The following is a 19,938-nucleotide window of genomic DNA, read 5'->3' on the forward strand; positions in this document are numbered from 1 at the left end:
ACACTGCCAATACCGGTGGCATTGCTGTCACTGTTGGCACTGCCGGCACCGTTGGCACTGCTGTCACTGCCGATATCAGTGGCACTGCCGGCACTGTTGGCACTGCCGGCACTGTTGGCACTGCCGGCACTGTTGGCACTGCTGGCACTGCCGATATCAGTGGCACTCCTGGCACTGCCGGCACTCCTGGCACTGCCAGTAACGGTGGCACTCCTGGCACTCCTGGCACGGCTGGCACGGCTGGCACTGTCCCCTCGGGTGACCCCGCAGAGGTGGCCGAATCCCCGCGGCCGCTCGGCCATCGAGCTCTCGCTTTCATGACAGCTCCTCTCACTCCCTGCCGGATTTGTGGCCTCGCCTTGCCACAAAATTTTATTAAATTCCCGATTTCCTGCTGAGGCTGCAGGGCTGGAATTGATGGAGGTGGATGTCGGGAAGCGCCAGAGGGAGCCTGGGTTTCATCTCCCGGCTGAATTGAAGATAAAGTATGAAATATTTGATTTTAGAGATGGATTCCTGTATTAATTAAATATATCGGATACGCCAGTGGAAATCATGGAATCGGGAATCAGGGAATGGGTCGGGTGGGAAGGGACCTTAAATGGATCCAATTCCACGGGCAGGGACACCTTCCATGACCCCAGGCTTTTCCAACCTGCCCTGGAATTCTCCCAGCCACAGAGTTCTCTGGGAATTCCATCCCCACCCTCCCAGGGGAGGATTTATTCCCAATATCCAACTGAACATTCCCCTTTTCCAGTCTGAGCCCATTCCCCCTTTCCCTGTCACTCCATCCCTTGTCCAAAGCCCTTTTCCAACTTTCCTGTCGTTCCCTCAGCTCCTGGAAGGCCACAGCTGGATCATCCCAAAGCTTCCCTTATCCAGATGGAACAATCCCAATTTTCCAGCCTTTCCTCACTCCAGAGCTGCTCCATCCCTGGATTTCCCTCCTGAGCTGGGAATTCCAGGGCTGGAGCAGCTCTGTCTCCCCCGAGGGGGCAGAATCCTCCCCTCTCCTGCTCCATTCCCTGTTTATCCCAAAAATCCATTTCCAGGTGTCACCATGCCATGGAAATGAGAGTGGAATTCCCAGAAATTCCATGGGGATCCCCTGGATCGCCAGAAGGGGGAAAACTTCCTGGGGGGATGTGGGGACACAGCTGGAAACGCCAGGTTTGGAAATCCCAGTTTCCCTATGGAATACCAGATCCAGGGAGCAGCTGCTGGGGAAGGAGGGAATAAAATCAATCAGGAATATTCTGGGATAGAGCAGAATTCCAGACACCCGTCCCCAGCTGCTGGGAGCTGGGGAAAACCAGGAAAAATCCATGAGGAAAACCGGGGAAAAAACATGGGGAAAAACAAGGAAAAGCCATAGGAAAAACCAGGGAAAAGACATGGGGGAAACTGGGCAAAAAGCCATGGGAAAAACTGGGGGAAACTGGGAAAAAAACATGGGGAAAACTGAGAAAAAAACATGGGGAAAACCAGGAAAAAAACATGGGGAAAACTAGGGAAAACCATGAAAAAGCCATGGAGAAAATCTGGAAAAAAAAACATGGGGAAAACTGGGGAAAACCATGAAAAAGCCATGAGAAAAACTAAGGAAAAGCCATGGGGCAAAACAGGAAAAATCCATGGGGAAAACTGGGGAAAAAGCATGGGGAAAACCTGGGGAAAACCATGGGGAAAACTTGGGAAAAAATCATGGGGAAAATCATGAAAAAAAACCATGGGGGAAACCAAGGAAAAACAGGAAAAAGCCATGCAGAAAATCAGGAAAAAACCATGGGGAAAACCAGGAAAAAAACATGGGGAATACTGGGAAAAAGCCATGGGGAAAAACCAGGGAAAAGCCATAGGGAAACCCTGGAAAAAGCCATGGGGCAAACTGGGAAAAAAACATGGGGAAAACTGGGGGAAAACCATAGGGAAAACTTGGGGAAAATCATGGAGGAAATCAGGAAAAAAACATGGGGGAAACCGGTAAAAAAACAAGAAAAAACATGGGGAAAATCAGGAAAAAATCACGGGGAAAATCGGGAAAAAGCCATCAGGAAAAAAACCCAACCTCAAGGATCAGCAACAAAGGGCAAAAACAAAACCCAAAAAACTCCGGGAGTTAAATTTGGGAACGTTTTTCCACGGATGTCACCCGAGTCAGGGATCTTATCCCTGACGCTGCAGCTTTGGGAACATCAGATTTCACCGGGCTGGGCCTTTCCTGCCCGGATCCCGCTGGATTTGGGGCTGGAGATGGGAATTTCACTCCGGAGCTGCCTCTCCAGCAGTGCTGACTGCTCTGCTCCTCCAAGATGCTGATCCCGGAGAATTCCAGAGGCGTCCAAGGGCACGCTGCACTTCCGGAGATGCTCAGCACCTTGAAAAGTTTCTTCTCCTTTCCCACTTTTTTCCCCTTTTCCCTTTTTCCAGCAATGATTTTTTTCCCTTCTCTCCCATTCCTGGCCACAAATGGCCAGGAAGGAATTGAAAAATCCGTTTTTTTGGGGGCAGGTTCCATGGAAAATCCCATCTGGAAGAGGCCACAGCCCTCACAAAATCTGATTTACACCACAAAAAATCTGATTTTCACATCAAAAATTTGATTTACAGGGATGAGCTCTCTGGGCTACGAGCCAAAATTCCCTAATTTTTCCATGTAGATACCTCTGGAAAAGGGAGAGAACAGGAGGAAAAGCTTGGAATTTGCTCATGGAGGAAAAAAAACGGGATGTGTCTCCTGGGCTTATGGGAACAACCAAATCTGGTGTAAAAATGATCAAAACTCCTCAAAAAAAAATTAGTTGGAAACACAAAAAAAAAAAAAATCACATAAATGGGATGGAAAATGCATCCTGAAATTCCAGGATCCGTTTGGGATGGGAGCGCTGGGATCAGCTGGAATTTGGGCATTTCCCAGGAGGGAAATCCCTTCCCAGATCCAGCCTGGACCTTCACCCTCGCTCCAGACCCCGTGGAAGGTCCCTTCCCTTGGCTTCTCCCTGGAGATTCCCGGCAATCCAATTATCCCGGGATGGAAAAGCGGGAAAATGAGTTCCTCCAATCTCTTTGGGAAAATATTGATCCGCCTGAAAGCCTTTGGAATGATGGATTGGTGGGGAGGATTTAGGGACAGACTGGTGATGGATGCGCATCCCAGAACCTCAATTTTCATGGATGCACATCCCAAGAACTGGGATTTCATGGATGCACATCCCAGAAATTGGAATTTTATGGATGCACATCCCAGGAACTAGGATTTCATGGATGCACATCCCAGAATCTCAATTTTCATGGATGCACATCCCAGAACCTCAATTTTCATGGATGCACATCCCAAGAACTGGGATTTTACGGATGCACATCCCAGGAACTCAATTTTCATGGATGCACATCCCAGGGACTGGGATTTCATGGATACACATCCCAGAATCTCAATTTTTATGGATGCATATTCCAGAATCTCAATTTTCATTGATGCACATCCCAAGAACTGGGATTTTACGGATGCACATCCCAGGAACTCAATTTTCATGGATGCACATCCCAGGACCACAGATTTTATGGATGCACATCCCAGGAGCTGTGATTTCATGGATATGCATCCCAGAAATTGGGATTTTATGGATGCACATCCCAAAATCTCAGTTTTTACGGAGCAGCCACCTCTCCTGCCCCAGCACATGGATGATCCCATCCGGGCAATCCTGGGACACGGAGCTTTTCCAGGAATTCCACAGGAGCGCGGGCAGAGGGGTTTGGCCTCATCCACTGCTTATTCCCTGTTAATCCAGGAATTAAATCCTGGATTGGGATTTTAATTGACTCATCCCGAGTTTGTTATTCCGATAGCAACGGGAAAAGCAGCGCAAATTCCAAAGCGGATTCCTTCGGGAGCCAAATATTGGAATTAAAGGAGAAGGGATTGCTCCGTTCAGCCATCCAACTGTGGAGCTGTTGGAATTCCCAATCCCAGGAAAAAAAAAAAAAGGATGGAAAATTCCATTTGAAATTCCCAAAATTCCCAAAAAACTGCGGTTTGGGGCTGCCCGCGGTCCGGGAGTGCCACCTGCTGTTCCCTCCTGTCCCCTCTCCAGGGATTGATCCTTCCCAAATCCGGGAATTCCCGGGAATTCCCGGCCATTCCCAAACATTCCCGTGTTTGGCTGGGGAACGGCAGCGAGATGGGAAAATCGCCGCCTGGAAAACTCGGTGACCGAGTGGGGATCCCAAAAATTCATCCCGCTGGGACAGCAGCAGGAATTTCCTCCTGGAAAAAGAGGAATCCAGACTTCGGGAAGGAGCTGCTCAAAAAGCTTCGGAATCCCGGCATTCCTGGAGGCATCCAAGGAATTCTTGGATGCGGCACTCAGGGTGGGGATGGGGTTGATGATCCTGAAGGGATTTTTCCAGCCTTGGGAATCCGGGAATTCTACACAGCCACAGCTCCTGGATTCCATCCCTGGCAGCGTGGGATATCCCAAGGAAAAGCCAAAATTCCCAGGGAACAGAGGTTGGGATGGGGCTGGAGCTGAGCAAGATTTGGGGGAAGGAAAATCACCCGCAGGAAAAAGGGAAAGAATTCCAGCCGGGCAAGGTCGGGGAATGCAGGAAAAGAGGGAAAAGCAGCAAAGCTGAGCTTGATTGTTAATTAAAAACCTGCTTCTAATTAAGGATATTTCCCCTCGGGCAGAGAGGGATGATCCAGAGCTGATCCCATGGAGCATTCCAGGCAAAATTCCCGCTTGGATTTGTTTCCTGGGATGTGTCCGGAGCGTTTTGGAAGGGATCTGTGCCCGGGCAGGATTTGATGGAGCAGCTGCAATCTCTTGGATCCTGCAGGGATCCGATTTTCCCGGGAAAACAGCCTGGGAAATCCTGCTTGGGAAGGCTGAATCCATCCTGGAGCGAATTCCAGGATCCTCCTTCGCCACTAGATCGCAGCACATCCCAAATTTCTGCTGCCAGCACATTCCCGGGCAGGGAAAAGGAGCCGCTGGAACATCTGGGAATTACTGGAGCAAAAATCCAGGTGGGAAATGGTGCGGAAAGAAGGACACGGCCGAGAACATTCCTGCCCTCAGGATGAATCCCACCCGCGGGAATTTCCTGGCGCTTGGATGGGCTGGGAAGGGAAAAAACGCCCCGGGCAGCGTCCAGCGTGTCCAGGACTTCCCAATTTCCCTTTTTTCCATGGGGGAAAATGTTGGAATGGGATCCCTGAGTTGTACTGGTTTCCCAAAATCCTTGGGTAAACTTATCGGCATTCCCAAAATCCCAACCGTGGCCAAAAGGAGAGAATCTCTTTGGGAATGCTGAGCCTTCTCTTTGGAATTTGTGGGATTTGGTGGCCACAGTCCCGGGAAGGCATTGAAAGGCTCCAGAATCCCTCTCCTGTGGCGTTTTTTTTGGGATATTTCTTCCAGTTTAAACCCTGATCCCATTAATCCCATCTATTCCTCAGCAGGGAGTTGTATCCAGCTCCAAAATTCCATTTATTCCTGTCAGCAAGTGGAGAAATCCCAGAACATCCCTCAGTTAATAAAGCCAACATTTAAAATATCGGGATTTTATTTCCTTTCCCTCTTTGCCGAGCAGATTTCTGGAGTCATTTCATGGAAAAGCCGCCGTGATTCCAATTGATCCCAACCCCCCTTTCCAGCAGAGCCCATGGAATTTAAAACACTTCCAGCTCTGCCTTTCCCTCCGGAGAAAAATGGGAATAAATCCTGGGAGCCGGCCATAAATCAAAAATTAATCTCCCCGAAGCGCCCGGCCTGTCCCGATCCCTCAAACAACAAAACAGTGGGAATTTATCACAGGAATTTATCATGGGAATTCATCCCGGCGCCTGCCAGGGAAGGGTGGATGAGGGGGGAAAGGCAGGGAGTAAAAAAACATGGAAAAAATCCCCATGGAAAACACTAAGGGTTGTGGCTCTGAGGGGGTTAAATGCCACTTTCCATGGGATTGTCCCCCCCAAATCCCTGGAATGCTCTCCCAGAATTCCCAGGGGAGCTGCAGGGAATAAATATCCATGGGGGTTTTTTGGGATTCAGCCCTCACAGGGAACAGCACAGGGAGGAGGAGAATCCAAGGTCCTTTCCCTGGAAAAGGAACACAAGGAAGGGAATTCCAAAATCCTTTGCATGGAAAAGGGACAAGAAGAAGGGAATTCCAAGGTCCTTCCATGAAAAAAGGACACAAGGAAGGGAATTCCAAGGTCCTTCCATGAAAAAAGGACACAAGGAAGGGAATTCCAAGGTCCTTTCCATGGAAAAGGGACAGAGGAAGGGAATTCCAAGGTCTTTTCCATGCCCAAGCTCATTTTTTTGTCCCAAATATTCCCATCCCATTGGCACATCCGGACAACACCTCATTTAACCTCATTTTTTAGGGAATATTTCACTTTTCCTTCTCTGTTTGTGCCCAGGATCAGGGATTTGTTCCAAAATCGGGAATTTCCCAACCTTGAGGCGCTGCAGGAGGCCTCAGGTCAGATCCCACGTGTGGAAAAACATCCTGGAAAAAGGAATTGCTCCAAGTTTTCCAGGAAAATCAGAAAGGCAACAGAACAGGAACGAAAGGAAAGACATCCCAGGATTTCTGAGGCTGGAAAAGCCTTCCAAGGCCACCGAGCCCAATCCTTGTCACCCAGAGCCCGGAGTGCCACTTCCAGGAATTCCCTGGACACCTCCAGGGATGGGAATTCCAGGAATTTTGGCTCCTGGGATTCTGAGGGGCTGAGCTCCAGTTCTCCCTGCCGTGGGGTCATTCCTGCCCTTCCAGAGGGGCGGAAATCCCGGATTTTCCAGGGAAAGGGAGAATATCTGCCCAGATTTTTGTTTGGATGGGAACAACCCGACAGCCAGCAGAGCTCCAAGGAATCCTTGGATGCTTTGATGTGGGAATCTCGTGGGAAGGGGTGAGGGGTGAACAAAGAGTTCCATGAATTCTCCGAGGGTCTCCAAGGAATATTTTTCCAGGGTGGGAAGCAGAGGAGAGCCCCAGGAGCAGCTCCGGAGCTGCAGCCTCCTCATTCCCACATCCCAAATCCCTACGGATCCATCCCAAACTCCGGCAATTTTCAAGCTGATTCCTCTGAATCCCAAAATAGCTTTCCCCTCCCACAATTCCCAGCCTTTTTTGCCACTTTTCCTGCAAAAAAATTCCTTTTGATCTTTATTTTTTTCCCCTCCCTCTCTTCAACAAACGAAGCCCAAACTCAGCGGCAGGAATAATTCCCACTGGAATTACTCTGGGAACCTCCGGATCAGGACGGAGTTGTTCCATCTCCTTAAAAAAGAGATGGATGAAGAAATTAAAGGAATTTGTTAGAATAATTCCCTGGAAGTGGCTTTGGAGTCCCCTGGAGTGTTTGGGGACAGCTCGGACACTTCTCCCTCAAATCTGCCTTTTATGGAGCTTCTCCCATTTGGAGCTGGGATTTTTGGGATGTTGCTTCTAAATGTTGGAATATTTTAAGGAATGGGATTTAGAAAGGGTCAGGGCTCCAAGGCTGCCTGGGTCATTCCCAGAGGATCTATCCAGCGTTTCCATTTCCCACCCATTCCCACCCCAATTCCCACACATTCCCATTCCTTCCTGTCCATTCCCACACCTTCCACTCCAATTCCACCCCAATTCCCACTCATTCCCATCCCAATTCCCACTCCAATTCCCACCCATTCCCACTCCAGTTCCCATCCCTTCTCACCCCAATTCCCATCCCAATTCCCACTCCTTGCACCCCAATTCCCACTCCAATTCCCACCCATTCCCCCCATTCCCACTCCAATTCCGCCCCATTCCCCCTCCTTCCCACCCATTCCCACCCCAATTCCCACCCATTCCCACCCCAATTCCCACTCATTCCCATCCCAGTTCCCACCCCAATTCCTATCCCAATTCCCATCCCAGTTCCCATCCCAGTTCCCACCCCAATTCCGCCCCATTCCCCCCAATTCCCACTCCTTCCCACACAATTCCCACCCCAATTCCCACCCATTCTCCCCATTCCCACTCCTTCCCTTGCATTCCCACTCTTTCCCACCCCCATTCCCAAGGATTTCCACGCTGCCATCCCACTTTAACCCTCGGAGCCCGACACGTTCGTTTGCTGGATGCACAAACACGAACTCATTAGCAGCACTAATTAGCAGCACTAATTAGCGGGATACTCCAAAGGGAAGGGAAATGAAAGAGAGGAAAAGGGAGAGATGGAGCAGAGGGGGGAGGGATTGGGAAGGGGGAAATAAATGGGAATACAAAAAGCACGGAGAGAAAAGGTCGGGATAAAAATAGAACCGGGATTGTTCCCTGGTTCTGCTCAGCTGGGATCTGGGTACCAACAGCTCTGGGAAGGATTCCTGATATTCCCAATATTCCTGATATTCCAAATATTCCCAATATCCATGATATTCCCGATATTCCCAATATCTCTGATATTACCGATATTCCTGATATTCCCGATATTCCCAATAGTCCCGATTCCCAGCAGGAGCTCAGGATTCCAGGGAATTGAAGCTGCCAGAGAAGAGTGACAGAGAAATCCTTCCTCTCCCTCCCTCCTCCTCCTCCTCCTCCAGGTACCAAAAGCTGGAGGTTATAGGATCCAAATCCAAATTGGGATGGGATGGGATCCATGGGATGGGATGGGATGGGATCCGTGGGATGGGGTGGGATGGAATCCATAGCATGGGATGGGATCCATAGGATGGGATCCATAGGATGGGATCCATGGGGCAGGATCCATGAGATTGAATGGGATCCATGGGATGGGATCATGTGATTTATTGGGATCCATAGGATGGGTTTCATAGCATGGGATCTATGGGATGGGATCCATGGGATGGAGTGGGATCCATGAGATGGGATCCATGGGATTGAAAGGAATGGATGGGATGGGATGGGATCCATGAGATGGGATCCATGGGATGGGATCCATGGGATGGGATCCATGGGATGGGATCCATGGGGTGGGATCCATGGGGTGGGATCCATGGGATTGGATGGGATCCATGGGGTGGGATCCACGGGATGGGATCCATGGGATGTGATCCATGGGATGGGATGGGATCCATGGGATGTGATCCATGGGGTGGGATCCACAGGATGGGATCCATGGGGTGGGATCCACGGGATGGGATCCATGGGATTGGATGGGATCCATGGGATGTGATCCATGGGGTGGGATCCACAGGATGTGATCCATGGGATGGGATCCACGGGATGGGATCCATGGGATTGGATGGGATCCATGGGATGGGATGCGATGAAGTCCCAGGGCCCTGCAGCAGCCTGGAGCTGAGCTCCCCCTCCTTTTCCCACGGGGATCATTCCCATCTCCCGTCCCATCCAGCAAATCCACGGCTGCAGAAGAAGGGACAGCTGAGTTTTCCTAAAACATCTGGAAATCCCAAAATTCCAGCACCGACACCTGCACAGAGTCATTCCCTCTGCTCCAAACATTCCAAACATTCACTCACTCCATCCCCAATCCTGTGGAGCACAGGACAGATCCCAGCTGGGACTTGGGAATTCTGGGGTTGGTATTTTTCCTCTTTTCCTCCTTTTTCCCCCCTGTTGTTTCTTTCCCTGTCCCCATTTTGGTTTTTTCCTGTTTTTCCTGTTTTTTTCCTTGTTCTTGTTTTTTCCCTGTTTTTCCTGGCTATTTTCCCTGTTTTCCCTCTTTTTTCCCCCTGTTTGCCCTATTGTTTTTTCCCATTTTCCCTCTTTTCTTTTCCTGTTTTCCCTCTCTTTTCCCCCCTGTTTTCCCTGGTTTTTTTCCCCTGTCCCTGTTTTTTTCCCCGTTTCCCTCTTTTTTCCCTTATCCTTGTTTTTCTTCCCGTTTTCCCTGGCTTTTCCCCCCTGTTTTCCCTCTTTCTTCTCCCTGTTTTCCTCCTTTTTTTTTCTCTGTTTTCCCTGGGTTTTTCCCCCATTTTCCCTGATTTTTCCCTGTTTTCCCTGGGTGTTTTTCCCTTGTTTTTTCCCCTATCCCTGTTTTTTCCCCATCCCTGTGCCAGAGCCGCTCCGACAAAACCGTTGGAATGACAAACGCTGCCCTCGCCTGCGATTCCGCTCACGGCACACGCGACGGATTCCCGACCTCGCAGCCCTTTCCAAAGGCATAAAAATCCTTCTTTCCATCCCTCCCGATGCCTCCTTACCCTGGCAATTAACCCAGGGCCGTTAATTTCCGGGAATATTCCAAAGGGCAACGGAAAATTGCGGATCAGCCACCTCTCCCGCCTCGCTGGAGGAATAATTGGGGACCTGGAGGTTGTCCCACGTGTCCCAGCCAAATTTTTCCGGATTTGATGGCTCAGTGTCACGATGGGAGCGTGGATGTAAAGCGGTGGGAATGCGGCAGGGAATGGGAAAACTGGGATTTTGGGATTTACGGCACGCGAGGAGTTGGTCTGTGATGTCCGTAAGGGTTTGGCATGATCCATATGGACACGGATCCAAACAAAACCATCCCTGTGCCTTTGTTTCGGATAAAAAAGCCTCATGACGTGTTCCATTCCCATCAGGAAAAGTGGGATTTTCCCATTGGTCCAGACCCTAAATTGGTAAAAATTTCCCATTTTTGGGGGAAGTTGGTTGGGACTTAATAGGGAGAGAAATTAAGTTAATAAATCAATAATTTCATCCTGGAAATGCCTCTCCTGTAGGATCAGGGCTCTCTTCTGCCTTTCCTGTAGGATTGGGATTCTTTTCCTGCATTTCCATAGGATCAGGGCTCTTTTCCTGCTTTTTCTGGAGCCCCCAGCAGGCCTGGAGCGCAGATTTGATTCCCAACCGGAATTTGAGCAGCAGCAAATCAAGGATTAATCAGGTGCTATAAATATCAGCGTCCCTCTCCCGGTGCCTTCCAGCAAACCTCAGCATTTGCACATTCCCAAAAATCCCCTTGGATCCCTCCCGGCCTCCCACCTTCCGTCTTTTTTCATTCCACATTTTTCCTCCAGCTCTCCCAAATCGCAGCCACGGGAAGGGAGGGGAAATTTCCATTCCCAGTTCCTGGGCACTGAGGGTTTAACAGGTGGATGAACTTCCCGAGGATATTCCAGAGCCCTTCATTATCCCGGAATTCCTGGTTTTCTGCATCCAGGAGCCCCCGGCGTGGCCATGGCAACTGGTTTTGCTTAAGTGCAGCTCGAGAGCCGAGTTAATTTTAGACGAAGTGAGGAGGGAGCTGCTGCAATCCTTGGATTTCTCCTCCCAGAATGATTCCCAGGAATTCCTGCACCACGGCAGCCGCCTAAACTTCATTATCCAGGGAATAATTCATTATCCATGGAATTACAATGAGGTTTGGGTTTGGAGGAGCCTTAAAAATCTTGTTGCAGCCCCAAATTATTTAATTCTGATTGATCCACGGAGCAGATCCTGAGGAAAGGGAATTATCCATTATTCCCTTAGTTCAGGGAGGATATTCTGGGGCTGGAGCGTCTCCAGGGAAGGGAATGGATCTGGGGAAGGGGCTGGAGAATCCTGAGGGAGCTGGGAAAGGGGCTCAGCCTGGAAAAAAAGGAAACTCAGGTGGAATTTCTGGCTCCCAGCATTTCTCAATGTCTGAGTTCCCAAAATTTCCTAATACCTGAATTCCCAACATTTCCCACTTCTCAGTGCCTGAATTCCCAGCACTTCCCAGTTCTCAGTGTCTGAATTCCCAACATTTCCCAATATTTGAATTCCCAGCACTTCCCAGTTCTCAGTGTCTGAATTCCCAACATTTCCCAATATTTGAATTCCCAGCATTTCCCAGCTCTCAGTGTCTGAAATCCCAGCACTTCCCAGCTCTCAGTGTCTGAATTCCCAGCATTTCCCAATATTTGAATTCCCAGCATTTCCCAGCTCTCAGTGTCTGAATTCCCAGCATTTCCCAATATTTGAATTCCCAGCATTTCCCAGCTCTCAGTGTCTGAATTCCCAGCATTTCCCAATATCTGGATTCCCAGCACTTCCCAGCTCTCAGTGCCTGAATTCCCAACATTTCCTAGTTTTCAGTCACCAATCCCGACAGAGGAGCCAAATTTCTTCTTGAGCTCCTCCGACTCCGTTTTTTTCCATTAATATTTTGCTGATGGATTTCTTGGCTCCCGTGCTGGAGCCAACAGCCAGATCCAAAGGAACTTTTGGAGAGAGCTTTCCAGAAAGTGCATCCAGAGCTGCCCATTCCCAGCAATCCCAGAGCCAGGAAGGAAAACGGAGCCAGAGCTCGGAGTTCATCCCGAAAATCTCTTCCTGAGCAGCTGCCGCAGGAGTCATTCCATAATTTATTTTTATCAGGAAAATCCAAAGCTGCTCACAAGGAAGTCTTCCAGGTGAAATTTGTCCACGGAATTATTTTCTGGGAGGAATTCTCTCCATTCCAGCCTTGCCCCAGCAAATCCGAGCCGGTGCTCCCGATGCTCCCGCCCGGAGCTGCTTCCAGCAGCGCCAGCCTTGGGACAATTCCATGGGAACAATTCCATCCTGAATGGTTTGAGACTGGCCTGGAGCATCTCCAAGGACATTCCATGAGAATTTTGAGCTTCCCAAAAACCCCAGGGTGGTGTTGGATGCATGGAGCTGTCTCTTCCCAAGGAATGCCCTGCGGGATTGGCCCTCATTAATCTTCACCCTGTCGTTAAGCACAGCATTTAATTAATAAATTAGCATCTGGTTAGGCACGGACAGGACATGGATCAGCAGGAATGAGTCTCCAGAGGCCATGGATCTGCTGCAGAGTTGGGAATACCTGTCCTTGCCAGGAAGATCCCATGGGAAGTGGCGTGAGATGGATCCAGGATGCTCCTCCTGTGGTCGCCTGCCAGGATAATTCCTGGAATCTGGAAAGGAAATCTTCACCAGGAGCTGGAGTGCCAGGACACAGGAATGGCTTCCCACTGCCAGAGGAAAGGGATAGACGGGATAATGGGAGAGAATTCCCAGCTCTGAGGGTGGGGAGGGGTTGGGATGGAATTCCCTGAGGAGCTGTGGCTGCACCTGGATCCCTGGAATGTCCAAGGCCAGGTTGGATGGGCTTGGAGCAATCTGGGATAGTGGGAGGTGTTGGGGCAGGAATAGGATGAGTTTTTGGGATCCTTCCCGCCCAACCCACCCTGGGATAACGCCATTCCAGCCAGGAAAGGAGCCTGGATGCATCCCAGTTCCAGCAGCACCATTCCCATGCTTCCATCCCATTCCGGAGCTGTCCCTTCTCCCCTGGGCCCTCAGGACGATCCCAGGCAGGATCCCGACCCCATCCTGGATTTGGGATAAGCAAACAGGGGATTTATCCCTGATCCTTTTAACGGCTCATTTCCCACATTTCCCTTTCACCTCCGGCATTCCTGGGAATGTTCTGCTGGTGTTGCAAAAGCACGGAATTATTATTCAGGGAAGGAGTGGGAGAGAGGCTCGACATGCAAAGCGCGGGAGCGATCCTTAATCATCCCTGTCGTTAGTTAATTGCCGGAGCCGAGCCCGTTCCGAGGAGAACATGGAACGTTAAATTTAGACGGAGCAATGGGATCTATTTTGGGGGATTCGTGCTCTCCCCGCGACGGATTCTGCCTCCCGCTCTTCCCAGGAATGTCAACACCGGGGTCTGGTGGAGCAGCGCCAGCCCCGCAGTCCGTGGGCTCCCAGCAGGAATTCCTGGGAATCTGGGAATGCGGCAGAATGGCTGGAAGGAGGATCCTACTGGATGCTGCACGCGGCTTTTTGGGAAAAGCCTGTTCCATGGCCGGTTCTGATGCAAAAGCACCTCGGGATGGGATGGGATCCATGGGATGGGATCCATGGGGTGGGATCCATGGGGTGGGATTCATGGGGTGGGATCCATGGGATCCATGGGAGGGGATGGGATCCATGGGATGGGATCCATGGGATCCATGGGATAGGATGCATGGGATGGGATCCATGGGATCCATGGGATAGGATCCATGGGATAGGATCCATGGGATCCATGGGAGGGGATCCATGGGATGGGATGGGATCCAATGGGATCCATGGGAGGGGATGGGATCCATGGGATAGGATCCATGGGATAGGATCCATGGGAGGGGATGGGATCTGATGGGATCTGTGGGATGGGATCCATGGGATGGGAATCATGGGATCCATGGGAGGGGATGGGATCCATGGGATGGGATCCATAGGATCCATGGGAGGGGATGGGATCCATGGAATGGGATCCATGGGATGGGATGGGCAGGGCAGAATCCCACCCAGTGCTCCGCTGGGGAGGAATCTATGGATCCATTTTCCTCCATTTCCTCCAGCCTGCTAGAATTCCTTCTTCTCCTCACTCCCTGCTCCCTGTTTTCATATCCACTTTCCAGGTCCTCCTGGAGACTTTCAAATGGAGCTCCAGCAGCAGGGCTGGGATCTCCCACACCCATCCCTGATTCCAAATGTTCTCCAGGACCAGAGCTGGGATCTCCAACCTTGAACCCTGATTCCCATTTTTTTTTTTTTCCATCAGCAGGGCTGGGCTCTCCCACACCCATCCCTGATTCCCATTTTCCTCCAGCAGCAGCACCTCCCAAAAATCTGCCTCTGTGGCCACGCCCCCTCCTCTCCCTGTTCCCCCACCTCAACCCACACATTCCCAAATTTTTGGGAGTCTGGCAGGAGCTGTACCACCCCTGCCCCTCACACCTCCCATCCCTTTGGATGCTGCTATTCCCGGGAAAACTGGCGGCGGGGGGGAGGAGGAAAGTCAAAACTTAGTAAGACATTAAGACAACAGATTCATTAAAAAGTCGTTAATCCCTGTCAGGAGCAGCTTTAATTAACAAATGCCAGGAACTGCGGCACTGCCACCGCTCCTGTGACCACCTGAGTGCCGCTAATTAAATGCCAGTTAAAATTCCCCGGAATCTGGCAGCGCGTTTTCCACCCGCTGCCAAGATTTTCTCCGCAGCCTCCGAGTTCACCTCGTTTGTCATTGTCCTTGGGGTTCTTGGAAAACATTCCCATCTTTCTCCTCCCCCTCTCAAGAAAGGCTGTTTTCTTCTCCCAGGGTATTTTTCCACCAAATTCTGGTTTTTTTCATGGATTTTTGGAGCTGTGGCAGTGTTGGCTGTGCTGTTTTCCATGGAATATCACCCTGCTGGTGCTGGGATAAGGTTTAGCAGGAGCTAAAATTCTGCTTAGGGGCTCAATGACCTCCTGTGCAAACCATTCCATGATTTTGGGAAGTTTTTCTTCCTTCCTTCAGCATCTACAGCCAGGAAAATCCCTCATTCCTGCTCCCACCCGTGGGTGACAGCTCCGGTGGGACCCTCATTCCCTGAGGATGCTCCTTGGCCTTCCCAGAAATCCCTTGGGAAGAGAATGGGGTTCATCAGCTCCGTTTATTCCTTCGTGTTGCGTTTCTCTGAAGAATTCCCAGTCAGAGCTGCGGAGAAGCTCCAGAGGGGCCGTGGGCAGCAGGAGCTGAGGGCCTGGAATAGCCGAGCCTGGCCCCATCTGGAGCCCAGGAATGCCCAGGGAAAACAAAACCTGCTCCAAGAAATAAAGGAAGGGCAGCAAAGCCCCTTGGAGAGGAGGTCAAAGCAGGAGAATCCATTGTCCAAGGCTTGGGAAAGGGATTTGCTTCCCTTCCCTTCCCTTCCCTTCCCTTCCCTTCCCTTCCCTTCCCTTCCCTTCCCTTCCCTTCCCTTCCCTTCCCTTCCTTTTCCTTTTTTCCTTCCCTTTCCCCTCCAAATACATTCCCAGAATAACGGGATTTCTTCCCCCAATTCCAGCCTCCTCCCCCCTTCCCGCTGACCTCTGTTGGCCAAATCAAACGGAATCGATTTTCCCACAGGGCTCCCGATTTCCCGGAGTTATTTTTCCTCGTCCTTTGATGTAACAATCCAAGGTGTCCCCTCAGCTGTGCAAACTCCGCATCCATAAAATCCACGGCATTCCCACGCTGGGATTTACGTAACGGGGACACTGGAGGCATCAAAAGGAATCAGAGATGAGCTTTAGGAGCAATTCCAGATCCCATGGAAAGGAGGGAGTGGGAAGGGGGGACATGGCAAACACCGGGATGTTCCCGGCACTCTCGGTGCCACTTCTCCTGTTTTATCCCAAAATTCCAGCTCCAGACACACTCAAGTGTCCCAGTTTTCCTTGGGAGGGGCAGCAGATGTGCAGGAGCACATCTGGAAGGAGCATCCTGAATTCCTGGAAGAATTGGAACGGTTTGGAATGTCACCAGCCTGGCACAGGGGGCTGAGCCCCAAGGAGGGGACTCAGGGTGGTTCTTCCCGGGGGGATTTGCAGCTGGATACAGCTGGAAGCGCCTGGGATGCTCCAGTGCTCCAGGAAGGGACTGAGGGAGGTGATGTTTAATCCCAGAAATCAGAGGATCACTCCATCAAGCTCCTCTGGAATTTGGGAAATGGCTTTGGAAAACCTTCCCAGCTAGCTCCACACACAGCCTGATCCAAATCCATCCACACACCCAAATGAATCCCAATAAAGCCTGGATTCCATGGGCCAGATCCCACCATGGAAATCCGGGGCAGATTTGGGATCACAGGATCCCTGAGAGGGCAAATGCCCCATGAACCATCCCAAAATCCCCGTTTTTTGCTGCTCCAAAGGTTGGGCTGAGCCCCAGAGCTGGAATTTTAGGATTTCTCCTCTAGGATCAGAATTCCTGGATTCCCACGCTCCTCTTCCTCATATCCCAACCCTCTTTCCACCCTCAAGGCTTTCCCTCAGCCTAAACAAACGCGGGGATAAATAATCCGAGGATTTGGAGATGCTCAATCGCCATGGCAACCCCGCAGGGTTCTCCTCCTCTTCCTCCTCCTCCTTTTCCAGCCGGGAGCATTCCCGATCTCCCACCGTCCTTCCAGGGCTCCACTGCCAGGAACTGGGAGCAAAACCTCGTCCTGCCCAGTCTGAGCCTCACCAGCCCCTCCAGGATGCGCCAAAGCCACGGAAAAACATTTCTGTTCCTCCCAAAAAGCAGATCCCAGGGTTTTGTCCCCTTTTTCCAGTTCAGGCTGATCCCAACACGCAGGGACCAGGATCGGAGTCCTGGAAAATCCGCTGGGTTTGTGGGAATTGAGCTCGGAACCATCCAGGGCTGAGCTCTGATCCTGGGGAGCAGCTCAGAGGGAACCATCCGAGGAATCCAAGGATGTGCCTGGGTGCTGGAGGAGCATGAGCAGGAGCTGGATCACCTGGATTTACATCACCTGGATCACCTGGGTTTCCATTCCCAGGATCACCTGGATTTCCATTCCCAGAATCACCTGTATTTCCATTCCCAGGATCACCTGGATTTCCATCCCCAGCATCACCTGGGTTTCCATTCCCAGGATCACCTGGATTTCCATCCCCAACATTACCTGGATTTCCATCCCCAACATTACCTGGATTTCCATTCCCACAATCACCTGGATTTCTAATCCCAGGATCACCTGGGTTTCCATTCCCAGCATCACCTGGATTTCCATCCCCAACATCACCTGGATTTCTAATCCCAGGATCACCTGGATTTAACTCCCCACCCTCACTGGGATATCCAGAGGAATTCTCAGCTTCCTCCGCACCATTCCCATTTCTCCCTCCTGCTCCAACTCTTCCAGCAGCCATTCCCAAAACAAACCTGGTTCCAGCCCTGAGGAAACCCAGAGCTACTCCCAATAATTGGTCCCTTTACTGTGCAGAAAAAAAAACAAAAACACCAAAAAAGCTGATTTTTATTACAATTTTTTGGAAATCCCAGTAATGAGCCATTCCCTGGTGAGCTGGAGCAGTGCCAGGATGGGAAGAGCAGAGCCAGGGAATGTGAGTGAGGAGAAATAAACAAATTTGGGGTTTTATAAACACAGTTTTGGCCTGTTTTCCTTGGGATTTATCCCTGTCCAGCCTCCAGCGAGGGTTTGTGAGGAGCCAGCGGAGCCTGGAGCTCCGGGATGGGCGGGAAGAGCTGGGAAAAGGAGAAGGAAGGAAGCTCCGAGGGTGTGAATGGATCCATGGAATGACTTGGGATGGAAGGCACCTAAAATTCCAGATTTAGGATTTCCAGTGATTCCATTCCATGGGCAGGGACATCTCCACCATCCCAGGTTTTTCCAGCCTGCCCCTGGGCACTCCCAGGGATGGAGCAGCCCCGGACGCTCTGGGAATTCCACCCCAGCCCCTCCCCGGGAGGAATTCCTTCCCAAAGCCCACTGCACGCCCCCAGCCCGGTGTGTGACACTCAGGTGTGTCCCCACAGCTCGGAGGGAGGGACGAGGTGGCTCCTGTCGCCGTGGGAAGGGTGGCACCGCCAGCGCGGGCTCTGCCGCCCGCCCGGAGTGTCCCCAGTGGGAAAAATGTCCCCGAGCAGAGCTGGGGTGACGGGATCCCTGGGACGGCGGCACCCCCGTGATGGTGACAGTGACATCCCACTGTCCCCTGTGGTGGTGACACCCCCGTGATGGTGACAGTGACACCCCCGTGATGGTGACAGTGACACCCCACTGTCCCCTGTGATGGTGACACCCCCGTGATGGTGACAGTGACACCCCCGTGATGGTGACAGTGACACCCCACTGTCCCCTGTGATGGTGACACCCCCGTGATGGTGACAGTGACACCCCCGTGATGGTGACAGTGACACCCCACTGTCCCCTGTGATGGTGACACCCCCGTGATGGTGACAGTGACACCTCCGTGATGGTGACAGTGACACCCCCGTGATGGTGACAGTGACACCTCCATGATGGTGACAGTGACACCCCCGTGATGGTGACAGTGACACCCCACTGTCCCCTGTGATGGTGACACCCCCGTGATGGTGACAGTGACACCCCCATGATGGTGACAGTGACACCCCCGTGATGGTGGCAGTGGCACCCCAGTGTCCCCTGTGACGGTGACACCCCCATGATGGTGACATCCCATGGCCTCCCTGTGACAGTGACACTCCACATTATCCATTAAAAATCCCCACATTCTCCATAAAAACCCTCCATGTCATCCATTAAAAAAATCCCATGCTAACCATTAAAAAATCCCATGTTCTCCGTAAAAAAAACCATGTTATCCATAAAAAACCCATTATCCATTTAAAAAATCCCATGTTATCCATAAAAATCCCCATGTTATCCATAAAAAACTCCCATGTTACCCATAAAAAAATCGCCATGTTATCCATAAAAAAAACATGTTATCCATAAAAATTCCAACATTATCCATAAAAAACCCTCATTATCCATAAAAAACTCCCCATGTTATCCATAAAAAATCCCATATTATCCATTACAAAAATCCCCATGTCATCCATAAAAAACCCCATGTTATCCATAAAGAAATCCTATGTTATCCATAAAAAAAAAATCCCATATTCTCCATAAAAAAAAACATAAACGAGGAGCCCCAGCAGGTGTGTTCACCCCTGGAATTGCTTCCCAGGGTGGATGTGAAGATGTCTGGGAATGAGGAAAGGATGAATCCCGGCACATTCCCAGCGCTGGCAGAAGGAGCCGGTCCCATTCCGGCCCTAATTCCGGTTATTCCCGGTTTTTATGGGATCGGCCCTGATTTATGGGCAGCTTTTATGGCGGCCATAAAGCAGCCCCAAAATGCAGGGAATAAAGGAAACAGAGGAGCATTCCCCACCCCTGGAGAATGGGAAGGGTTTTCCAGAGGATTCCGGGATCTCTTCATGGGAACAAGGAGGAGGTGGGAATTTGGGGAGGCTGCTGTGATTTAGGATTAAAAATGGGATTTGGGAAGGGGTGAAAAAGTGGGGGATTCTTGGGATGTGCGAAGGGAGTGGGACAGCCCTGAATCCAAGGCTCGGGATTTGGGAATTCACCTCCAGCTTGGGAAAGGGGATCCCATTCCCATCCCTGCCACAGGAGTGACCTTGGCTCGCCCCAGATTTATGGGAATTTGCTTAAATTTGGGATGGGGGAGCAGAGTTAAAAATGGGATTTGGGATGC

At 50.9% G+C, this 19,938-nt stretch overlaps 1 long non-coding RNA gene across 1 annotated transcript; it reads right to left on the bottom strand.

The window, feature by feature from the left end:
• Positions 1-14,766: 14,766 nt before the first annotated feature.
• Positions 14,767-18,463, bottom strand: LOC146765272 (uncharacterized). Its single transcript, XR_014950164.1, has 3 exons — positions 16,910-18,463; positions 15,770-15,939; positions 14,767-15,321 (listed from the first exon to the last, which is right to left on the bottom strand). It is a non-coding gene; the product is annotated as an uncharacterized LOC146765272 (long non-coding RNA).
• Positions 18,464-19,938: the final 1,475 nt, after the last annotated feature.

The sequence above is a fragment of the Lonchura striata genome, chromosome 26, assembly GCF_050655825.1.
Source record: "Lonchura striata isolate lonStrDom1 chromosome 26, ASM5065582v1, whole genome shotgun sequence".
Classification (NCBI taxonomy): domain Eukaryota; kingdom Metazoa; phylum Chordata; class Aves; order Passeriformes; family Estrildidae; genus Lonchura; species Lonchura striata.